Source organism: Arachis ipaensis, chromosome B07 (assembly GCF_000816755.2).
Source record: "Arachis ipaensis cultivar K30076 chromosome B07, Araip1.1, whole genome shotgun sequence".
In the NCBI taxonomy this organism is placed as follows: Eukaryota; Viridiplantae; Streptophyta; class Magnoliopsida; order Fabales; family Fabaceae; genus Arachis; species Arachis ipaensis.
The window spans coordinates 66,522,645-66,530,326 of NC_029791.2; the positions used below are offsets into that span (position 1 = coordinate 66,522,645).

The following is a 7,682-nucleotide window of genomic DNA, read 5'->3' on the forward strand; positions in this document are numbered from 1 at the left end:
CTAGGGTGCGTGCTGATGCAGCATCATAATGTGGTGGCGTATGCCTCACGACAGTTGAGACCTCATGAAGTTAGTTACCCTACGCATGATTTGGAACTCGCTGCGGTTGTGTTTGCCTTGAAGGTGTGGAGGCATTATCTCTATGGGGTTAAGTTCCAAGTCTTCTCCGATCACAAGAGCTTGAAATATCTCTTTGATCAGAAAGAGCTTAATATGAGGCAAAGGAGGTGGATGGAACTATTGAAGGACTACGACTTTGAGTTGAATTACCATTCGGGAAAGGCAAATATAGTGGCGGATGCGTTAAGTCGGAAGTCGTTATATACGGCTTGGATGATGCTTCAAGAGGAGAAGTTGCTCAAGGGATTCGAGAGTCTAAAAATTGGTGCTCGAGAAGTATCTGGAACCTTGTGTTTGAGCTGATTAGAAATCTCGAGTGATTTTAAGTCCGAGCTCCTAAAGGCTCATGAAAATGATGAAGCGTTATAGAAGGTGTTACCGGCTATCGAACAAGAAAAACAGTGGAGAGTGTCGGAAGAAAAAGATGGGTTATGAAGATTCAAGGGTAGGATCATTGTGCCGGATGTTGGCACCTTGAGGCAAGATATCTTAAAGGAGGCACACAAAAGCGGATTCTCCATTCACCCGGGAAGTACTAAGATGTACCATGATTTAAAGGCGATGTTTTGGTGGCCAGGTATGAAGAATGATGTGGCGAATATGTTTCAAAATGCTTAACTTGTCAAAAGGTAAAGATTGAACATCAAAGACCTTCTGGGATGTTGCAACATTTAGAGGTTCCGCAATGGAAGTGGGAAAGTATTGCAATGGACTTTGTGTCGGGATTGCCAAGGACTAGGACTGGTTTTGATGCTATCTGGGTGATTGTGGACCGACTGACGAAATCAGCTCACTTTTTACCCATTCGGATGACTTACACCCTTGAGGAACTAGCACAGTTGTACATAAAGGAGATTGTGAGACTTCATGGCGTACTGGCTACTATAATCTCTGATAGAGATCCTCGCTTCACTTCGAGGTTCTGAGGTGCATTTCAGAAAGCTTTTGGAACCCGATTAAGCTTGAGTACAACATACCATCCTCAAACAGATGGTCAATTCGAGAGGACGATCCAAACACTAGAGGATATGTTGAGAGCTTGTGTTTTGGATCAACCGGCGAGTTGGGATTGGTATATGCCATTAGTGGAGTTTGCATACAATAATAGTTACCATGCGAGCATCGGAATGGCTCCGTATGAGGCATTGTATGGGAGGAAATGTCAATCTCCGCTATGTTGGTATGAAGCTGGAGAAAAAGGCTTGTTGGGGCCAGAGATTATAGCTGAGACCACTAAACAAGTCAAAAAAATTCGAGATAGGATGCTTACGGTGCAGAGTCGCTAGAAGAGTTACGCCGATCAGAGGCGGAAGCCCTTGGAATTTGAAGAAGGGGATCATGTTTTCCTGAAGGTTACTCCAACAACAGGAGTAGGTAGGGCGATTAAAGCGAAGAAGTTGAATCCTCGAAACATTGGTCCATTTTAGATCCTGGAGAAGATTGGACCGGTAGCGTATCGGATGGCTCTACCACCTCATCTTTCGAACCTGCACGATGTGTTTCACGTGTCACAGCTTTGGAAGTACACTCCTGATGCTAGCCATGTATTAGAACCTGAGTCGGTTCAGTTATGAGAAGATTTGACGCTTCCAGCGGCTCCAGTTAGAATTGACGATACTAGTATCAAACGGTTGCGTGGAAAAGAGGTTTCATTAGTCAAAGTGGCTTGGAGTCGAGGCGGTGTTGAGGAACACACTTGGGAACTTGAGTCAGAGATGCGAACGGATTATCCGCACTTATTCTCAGGTAATTGAATTTGAATTTTGTGGGCAAAATTTCCAATTAGGTGGGTAGGATGTAAGACCCGGTTAATTAATGGCTAATTAACCCATAAATGAGAATTTATTCTAAAAAGCTAAAAATGTTATTTTTATGGCTAAATGTGATAGAGGAGAGTGAGACGAGAATTTCGGTACCAATTTTATAGAAATCGGACCAAGATTGGACCGAACGGACCAAACCGGGCCAACCGGACCCAAAGTGGACCCTTGGCCCAACTAAACTAAACCAAAACCCTAGTTTTCAGCACTCTCTCTCCTCACAACACACAAACACACGCTGAAATGGTGGAGAGGAAGGGAAGAACACTCTCTCAAGTTCTCTCCCTTAGTTGATCTTCAAACCACCATAACTTTTGATCTAGAGTTTCGATCGCCGCACCGTTTGCAGCCACGTGTTCACCGCGGAGAGCTCTACAAAACCCATACAATCAATTATAAGGTAAGCCACATTTTGCTCTTCGAAATTCCAGCCCTTGTTTTCGAGTTTTATGGATGAAATGTTGAGATTTTGGGCTCTTTGATGTTATAGGACCCAACTCTCTTGAAGGAGAAGGTTAATCTTGTCTCCTTGGACCTTGGGTGTGGTAAGATTCTCAACCCTAGTGTAATTTGTTGTCCTATGATGTTGGGTATTGAGATGTTGTGTATCGGTTTGATGATTGTGGCTTAGGTTGTGTATATGTGAATATTGGAGCTTGATTGGTGATTTTGGAAAGCTTGGGAGAGGGTTTTGTGTGATAAAATCTGTTCTTGGAGGTGTTGAGACCTTGAGAGCTTGTGGACAAGTGGTTTGGAAGTGCTCCGCTTGAGCTTGGGAAATCGGTTAAGGTATGGTCTCGGTTTCTCGTATCTAATATGTAATGTGGTAGGAAATACTTAGGCTAGAGACCCTAAGATAGGCATTGAATTGTTGATGTCGTTGAATGGTTAAGATATATGATGTGATCATATATGTGATTATGAATATTGATGCCTTGATTGTGTGATATATGAGAAATGCATGTTGTGATATATGCTTGATGAAGGATTGAGGTTGAATTGGTGGGTGGTACCATATCGATGGTGAGTATGATGATGATTATGTATAATGATGGTTGATTGAAAATGGTATTATTGGAAATTGGGATGAGGAAGGATGTATGACATGATATTGTGTTTGTCCTTTAGCCATTGATTGAGAAGTGTTAAAATGGTTGGATGGTGGTTTTGGGAATTTTGGTAAAGTGTCAATGTGTGAGTTGAGGATGGCTTGATGTTGATTTTGGTACATTTTGATTGATTTCAAAAAAGGGTTAAAATTGGCATGTTTTGGTTGATTTCGAAAATAGTTGAAAATGGCTTGTTTTGAAAATTGCACCTTGTGGTTTTGCATGAAAATATGGTTTTTGGGCATAATTTGACGGGACATAACTTGGACTAGAGATCTCTGATTTGTGCCAAATCTGTTTAGAGATGAAAGTGGATCCGGGATGTCCATGCCGTTCGAAGAACGGGTGAAAAACGATTCAAAATGAGAAAGTTATGTCCGTCGGAAGATTGGGGGTTGAATTTGTAAATTTTGCAGCTTTTAACTTAGAAAAGTTTTTAGCAGAATGACCCTCTGTGCATAGGCGAACTTGGCGCGTACGCACCGTTCTTCAAAAAAAAGCACCATCTACGCGTGCGCGTGGTGTGCGCGGGTGCGTCGATGCGCTGCACCAAATGCCCAGCTATTTTCCCGAGAGTTGTGCCAGAGTTGTGCCAGTTTTGTGCCTGGGGCGCAAGAGCACCCACGCGTACGCGTGGTTGACGCTCGCGTGTCGTTTGGCTACTTTTCAACCCGCGTGTTCGCGTGTATGATGCTTTCGCATCGATGAGATTTTGTGGCCATCCACGCGTGCGCGTGGAGTGCGCGTACGCATGGCCCTGTTTTCATCCCAAAGTTGATTTTTGAGTTTTAAAGGCCAAATTTCATACTTTTAAGCCTCCGATCTCACCACTTATGTCTTAAATCATTATGATATGCCTAGCAATGAGATAAGGAGCTAGTGAATATGGTAACTTGCGAGTAAAGCAAGGGAAAAATGAATGATCAATGAGGATCAAAGATGATTATGTGAGATGCGGAGGATGGCGGTGGAAGTGCTTGTTGTGCCATGGGCCAAAGGGCCGTAATTGTTAATGAATTGGCTGGTTATGTATTTAACCGTGAGCCGGATGGCTAGATTATTGCCGTGTTACGGTGGAGCCATGATTATGGCTAAGTATAAATGCATATATGCTGTTGAATGAATTGTGAATGTTTGCACTTCCACCATCAGAGATGAGGGTTTCCCTGGGAGGAAGCAGTGGCTAGCCACCACGTGTTGTTTGAGATTGCCTATTTGACTGCATATTACTTGCTAATTGTCTAAATGCCTTATCTATTCCTATTTGTAAATCTCTTGTCTGATATAACTGTGTTTGCTATATTATACTCCTGCTGGTGGTTGGGAGGTCTGAAGGAATTGTAAAGGGAAGTATTAGTTAGACTGAAGGATCTTTAGTCAGTTGCCACTTACAGTTTAGTTTGTTTATAAGTTTTGATATTATCTGGAGGAAGTTCTAAGATTGCCTTCGGCTTTCCTCTTTTATTATGTATTAAATATGTGGAAGCTGTTACCATGCTGGGGACCTCTGGTTCTCACCCATGTGGATTTTGTGGTTTTCAGATGCAGGACGTGAGGTTTCTCGCTAAGGCATGCTGGAGACTTCTGGATTAGCGAATATCCTTTGTTTTCGGACTCCGTCTTGGTTTATATATCTTGTTTAGATACTTTTATCTCCACTAAATAATACAAACTGTGATGACTCCTCTTATAGGAGATTTTTGGAGAATAGGGTTCTGAATTTGTGTCCCTTTGGGTTTCCTTTGGGGTTTTCCTTATTTTATTACATGTATATATATTGCTATGCTCGTACCGGTTATCTTCGCATCCGGATTTGAGTTTTGATATTCCCGTTTTTGAGACTCTTTGTATATATATGATCTCGCGTTAGCTTATCCTTTGCTCGTTGCGTTATCGATCGGAGTGTTGTGCTTTCGAGTTGCGATTTTTGTTTACCCCTTTTTCTACAAAGGCTCCTAGTTATAATCCTTATTCACACTACTATACGTACTAGATTTTTGTTTTAGAGGTCGTAACACATTGCCATCTCTGGATTATGACTTAAGCATAAGACTCTGTATGGTAGGGTGTTACAATATTTATGTACAACTTTTATTTCAATTAGTTATTTTATATAGATTGAAACTAAAGTTATGATAGAAAAATAATGAAATGTCATATAATTTAATTTAGGTAATTGATATTTTGAATTTAACTGTATTTTATAAAATGTAATTAGTATGTTTACTTTATAATTTAAATTAAAAATAATTATTTGAACTCAATGATATTTTGATAAATGAAATTTTATTTATTCTAAAAATAATCCTTACAATATTATATTTAAATTCTAGATTGTTATTCTATCACAAATATTTTATAAAATTATTATATTACTCATATATATTTAACTCTAACTCTAAATTCTTAAATTAAATCCTAATTCTCTAATCCCTAAATCAAAACACAACGCACACATGCGCTCAGAAAAGGAAGGAAACGAGAAACAGGGGGAGCTCGAGGTGGAAGAAGAAGGGAAGGAGAGGGAGAAGAGCGTGCCGGTGTTGTGCCCAGCTCGTCGTCGTGGAGCTGTCGCCGCTCTCATCACGGGCCGTCGCTCATTGTCGCTGCTGGGTTCTTCGTCAGCGCTACTGCAGACAAGAAGAGAAAGAGAGAAAGCCAGCACGAGAGAAGAGGAAGAGGGGCGCTGTCTCGCGCCGTCACTGTCACGCCTTGTTGTCACAGCTATGGAGACCGCCACCGTTGTTGGAATCACGAACTGAGTAGAAAGGGAGAGCGACGCTGAGAGAGATTGACAGAAGCTAGTGAAGCGCGTCAGAGAAGGGGAGTCGAATACCGTCACCGCCACCGCACCAATCGTCACCGGTGGAGCTCGCCGTCCCTGGAGGTAAATCGGTGTCGCGTCCTTGCTGCCAATAGTAGGTACATCTCTACATCATCTTGGAACTATCATATGTAATGCAAAATGAACATAATGCTTAGTTTCATATGGTAAAATAAACTGGTGGTTCTATTCTGGTTTATATTTATATTTTATCAAGATCTGAAGTCTATTCTTAGAAATTGAAGAAAAAAATTGAAATTACTAGAATGGTTTCATATTATAATATAAACTAATCTTCTAATTTTTAAGTTATTTTTATGCAGCATAATGAGTGATAAAATAGTTAAAATCATTACTGAATACTATTGGCATTTTCTTTTCTTTTTATGATTTGTCTCTTTTGTTGGGTTTTGTTTGTATACTGTGAATTTTTTTTCATGAAGATGCCGCTTTGTTTGGTGATAAAAGAGTAATGAACTAATGATGGTCCATGAGAAGCAGATTTAAATGTATTTAATCGAATAATATTTTCAATGCTTTAATCATGTATGTTCCATTGCTTTGTGTTGATTAAATTTTGAATCTAATTATGTGAGTTTAAATTTATTGTTTTATGGAGATATATGAATTGATTAATACCCATCAGATCCATTGTGTCATAGGCTGGTTGGCTTGCAATAAGGAAAAAAGTCAACTACACTAAATATTTTTCATAAAATCTTGCTATGTTTTATAGGTTTAAAAATCGTAGTTTGCCCTTTTATAGGTTTGAAAATCATATTTTTCTAGCTTTATTGTAACCTTATCTGAATTATACTCTAACGTGTGAAATACTCAAACCCTTATTATGTGAGAGCTTGAATAAAAGGTTTGAATGTGGAGTTTGAATCCAAGAACAAGAAGCTCAGTGAGGATCTTGCTCCTGCTAAAGCTAAGATGGTAGTAGCTATTGGTGCCAGTGGCAAGGTATGAGAAGCTTTGATTAGTTTGTTTTCTTTTGATGTGTTTTACCTCAAAAAGCATAGAATGAACCCCCCCCCAACACACACACACACACACACTTGTTGAATTATGTCACTCCTTAAAGAATCATGATATGAAGAGAGACATAAAAGGACCTCTGAATCATCTGCAACCGGTAGCGATTATTTGCACACAGTAGCATTGTTGGAGAAATTTAGAACCGTTCAGCTCATCTTTTAGTAGTTAAGTATTGTGTGATTATTACACTTTCTAGTTCCTGTTTCTTTTTTCACCTCAAAATTATGTACTGCTAGTTGATGACGAATGAATTACCATACTTTCCAGATAAGGGTAGACATTGAAACAAAAGGGGAGTTCATCAATGACCTTATAAAAAAGGCGGTAGATGCAGCCTACATGGACATTGAAGAAGTCTTAAAGTTTGTTGATGGGGTTGATGGTGAACTATCCTCATTGGTACATTTCTCATAAAGTTATTGATCTGGTGGGCCAATGGCTCTTTATATGTAGCACTAAGGATTTCATATTATATTCATGAGCAAAAATTATTTTAGGTAATTTTATTTGTTGAATTGGAAACTCATGTATGTTTTTGTTCCAATGTGAATCAATTTTTTTCTCCTTGTTAAGTGCATGTAAGGATTCAACTTATAATTTTGACCGACATATCATGCCATTAATTATGTGACTCTCTTCAACCTTATGTATGGAGTTGAGGATCCGTCAATTGTAGGGATGTTTTTAGATAGTCCATTCTCTGATTTGGTTGATTTGATGATGGAACTTGTAGATACATATAAAGTTCATCTTCCAAAGTTCAATGTG

The 7,682-nt window shown here is 39.6% G+C and overlaps 1 long non-coding RNA gene across 1 annotated transcript; it reads left to right on the top strand.

Annotated features, from left to right (window-relative positions):
* On the top strand, positions 6,937-7,278 carry LOC110264642. The gene is made up of 2 exons (XR_002350814.1): positions 6,937-7,078; positions 7,182-7,278. It is a non-coding gene; the product is annotated as an uncharacterized LOC110264642 (long non-coding RNA).